At 39.2% G+C, this 3,951-nt stretch overlaps 1 long non-coding RNA gene across 1 annotated transcript; it reads left to right on the forward strand.

Annotated features, from left to right (window-relative positions):
• The first annotated feature begins 314 nt into the window (after positions 1 to 314).
• Positions 315 to 1,848, forward strand: LOC120968137 (uncharacterized). Its single transcript, XR_005762316.3, has 2 exons — positions 315 to 1,070; positions 1,479 to 1,848. It is a non-coding gene; the product is annotated as an uncharacterized lncRNA (long non-coding RNA).
• The last annotated feature ends 2,103 nt before the right edge of the window (positions 1,849 to 3,951 follow it).

Here is a 3,951-nt window from a genome sequence, read left to right on the forward strand (position 1 = left end):
AAATTGACTAACTAAAAACTAAACAGAAACCGAAAAATTTGAACTTCGGCCATTCGAGTTTTTCACCGTGTACAGGAAAATTCAGTTAGCTGGCCTACTTTTTTCAGAATTATTTTTAGTTGATTTTGAGAATTAATTAGCTGGCCTACTAACCGAACCAAATTCGGTCGATTCGGTATTTTACCCTTTTAACCGAAATGGCCGAAATTATCCCAGCCCGAACTCTTCCCAGCTCCGGCCCAGTAGAAGCCCACCCATCCCACGCCCGCAGCCCCGCACCGCACGCACGCACGACTTATACAAGACCTAAGCGCCTGCCCTCCCACCCCGACTCAGCCGCCGCCGCCGCTGTTCATCTGAGCGCTGAGACGCCGCCGCCGCTATTCATCTGAGCGGTAAGACGCCGCCGGTGCAACCGCCCACTGCATCTTCTCCCCCACCCGGCCACCCCCGACGCCGACTCCTGCGGCGGCTGGCATCTCCCGCATCTCCTCCCTCGCCTTCGCACTGACCGCCGACCGTCGCGCCGTCGCTGGACTCGCTGCACGCAAGGAAGGAGAGGATCGAGGAGGACATGGACCCGCCGTCGCCCATCCGTCCGCCCAGCGCCCACCCACCTTCGATTCTAGCTTCGAGCTTTCGACATCATCCCAACTCTCCACATTGGCAACTCAGCGGGCGACCGTCTGTCCACCTCGGCATCTCGGCGTCGTCGTCTCCAGTTCGCTCCCATCATTCGTATTGAATTTTTGTTTCATTCTTTGTGCACTGTTCTGTATGTGCAAGGGAACTTGGATGTATTGTTGGTGACTTGTTGTTTTCATTTTTGCTTATCTGGCCTATATGTTCATATGATCTTAGTGGAGAATCAGGGTTCTACTAGTATTTGTCACTGATTTTAGTGGATGCATGTACTACTGTCATATGATGTTAGTTGTAACTTGTATTTTGAAGTTCTTGTTTAATTTTTCTTGCCTCGAATCAGTATAGAAGAATAATCCCATGAATTCTAAATTAACATGCATGTCCTTTCTGTTTTGCAGCCGAGACAATTTAACTCTTCAAAAATGGTATGGATTAGCTATTTCTTAGTTTACCTATCTGTTATCTTGTTTGATTTGTTGTGCAATCCGGTTCAGTTTGGACATTAATGCTAAATAACATAGTGTTTTCCCCCTTCCATTTTTTCTGTTATGTTAGCAATGCCAGTAGTAAATAATGTTCACTAGGCAGCATTCAAAATGACATGCTCTTAATTAGAGGTGTTACTTATTATGTGCATCTTGATCAATAACATAAACTTGGAGGTTTTATATTTTAGTAAATTGTGTATGTATAGTTCTCCATTGTTGTACACATGAACTTGTTATTGTCGTGAGTATTCCAAGAAAAGGACGGTTCTTCCTTCTAGTTTATGATATTTCTGCTTTTCAATGTGTTCTCAAAGTTTTAGTTGTGTATTTGTGTTGTTTTGACAGGAGATATTATAATGACGCGAATGATTGTTGGGTCCACCAGAATTTTCAGGAGGTGATAGAAGTTGTGGTTAATACCAACAATCAAATGGAATATGCAGACTAGACAATTCTGTGGCAGAGGAAGCTAATATTCCTTTAAAAATGTGGAAGATACTAATGGATATGAAAGTAGATTTGATATGCAAGATGGTGTATCTGTAGTACTCTGTACTAAGGTTGAAAACTTGTTTATGTAAATTTGCGTTCAAATCTGTTTTTGTTGTTAATAGTGCAGTCCTATTGTTTTGACTTAAACATTGATCTTACTGTAATGTGCAATGTGTCTATGTATTTGGATTCGATCTCTGGAGTATCCTTATGATTTGCAAAACCTGCTTTTGTCTTTGTTAGAATAAGTGGAGAAAATATGTCTCTTCCTTACTTTCTTACGCGGAAAAATTTAAACCATGACCCGGGCATATTTAGCGGATGCAAAATGATAATTATGTGCTCCAGCATGGTACATTAGGCCTCTTTTTTTAACTATCAAATGTGTTACTAGGGTGATTGACCATCATGAATTATTGTGTTACAGTTTATGGAAAATTATGTTACTAAATGTGTCGCTAGAGGTAAAATAATATAGTTACCAATTATGTTACAGAAGTTAGAAAAATGTGTTACTGTCGCTGTTCTATATCTATGAAAATATGTTACTAATCGTGTTGCTATAGCTATAAAAACGTGTTACTGGGGCATTTAGTAACACAGATGATACGTGTTACTATAGCACAATTGTAACACATTTTTTAACATATTGGAACAAATATCATGTGTGACAATGGGTACAACTTAGTAACACGGCCTAACGTAACACATCTCAAAATGTGTTACTCTATGGTACAGTAACATGTTTTTGGACATGTAGTAACACAAGTGCATGTTACAAATGCTCTGTCCTCCTGTAGTGATATAAATTTCCTCTAGATCAAAATTAAGAACTTTATCAAGGACAAATTCTGGCATATCCTCAGTTATACGTTTCATTTCTTCATAATCCACAAGCAAACTAAGTTCATTATGATGTAAGGGAAATCAAGTCATCACAATTTTTGGACACGATACGATCATAAAACAATTTGCATTGGATATTTAAATGACCACGTTCATTGCAAAGTTCACAAGGATGACTACAAAAATTTAAATTTTCAGCAGAAACATCCATCCTTTCTTGCAACCATTTGGTTTCTCATACTTATGCCTCTTGCAAAATCTATCTTCCCTATTTGGTGTGTACTTGCAAACTCTATGCACTCCACAAAAATTGACATGCTTATAAGAGACATTTTCATCATGACTAGGGCAATCATCATTAGTACTATGGATATTCAAAGAGTTTGTACTAACAATATTGCAATCATGCTCATCATTCAAAGATTTAGTGGCAAACATTCTAATCCATTCTTCCTCTAGCAATTGAGCACAATTATCGGAATCCTTATTTTCACGAAAGATATTAAAAAGATGAAGCATATGAGGCACCCTTAATTCCATTTTTTTGTAGTTTTATTTTATAGAATAAACTAGTGATAAAACAAGAAACAAAAAGATTCGATTGCAAGATCTAAAGATATACCTTCAAGCACTCACCTCCCCGGCAACGGCGCCAGAAACTGCTTGATGTCTACTACACAACCTTCTTCTTGTAGACGTTGTTGGTCCTCCAAGTGCAGAGGTTTGTAGGACAGTAGCAAATTTCCCTCAAGTGGATGACCTAAGGTTATCAATCCATGGAGGGCGTAGGATGAAGATGGTATCTCTCAAACAACCCTGCAACCAAATAACAAAGAGTCTCTTGTGTCCCCAACACACCCAATACAATGGTAAATTTTATAGGTGCACTAGCTCGGCGAAGAGATGGTGATACAAGTGCAATATGGATGGTAGATATAGGTTTTTGTAATATGAAAATATAAAAACAGCAAGGTAACTATTGATAAAAGTGAGCACAAACAGTATTGCAATGCGTTGAAACAAGGCCTAGGGTTCATACTTTCACCAGTGCAAGTTCTCTCAACAATAATAACATAATTGGATCATATAACTATCCCTCAACATGCAACAAAGAGTCACTCCAAAGTCACTAATAGCGGAGAACAAACGAAGAGATTATTGTAGGGTACGAAACCACCTCAAAGTTATTCTTTCTGATCGATCTATTCAAGAGTCCATAGTAAAATAACACGAAGCTATTCTTTCCGTTCGATCTATCCTAGAGTTCGTACTAGAATAACACCTTAAGACACAAATCAACCAAAACCCTAATGTCACCTAGATACTCCAATGTCACCACAAGTATCCGTGGGTATGATTATACGATATGCATCACACAATTTCAGATTCATCTATTCAAACCAACACAGTACTTCAAAGAGTGCCCCAAAGTTTCTACCGGAGAGTCAAGACGAAAACTTGTGCCAACCCCTATGCATAA

The sequence above is a fragment of the Aegilops tauschii genome, chromosome 7, assembly GCF_002575655.3.
Source record: "Aegilops tauschii subsp. strangulata cultivar AL8/78 chromosome 7, Aet v6.0, whole genome shotgun sequence".
Classification (NCBI taxonomy): Eukaryota; Viridiplantae; Streptophyta; class Magnoliopsida; order Poales; family Poaceae; genus Aegilops; species Aegilops tauschii.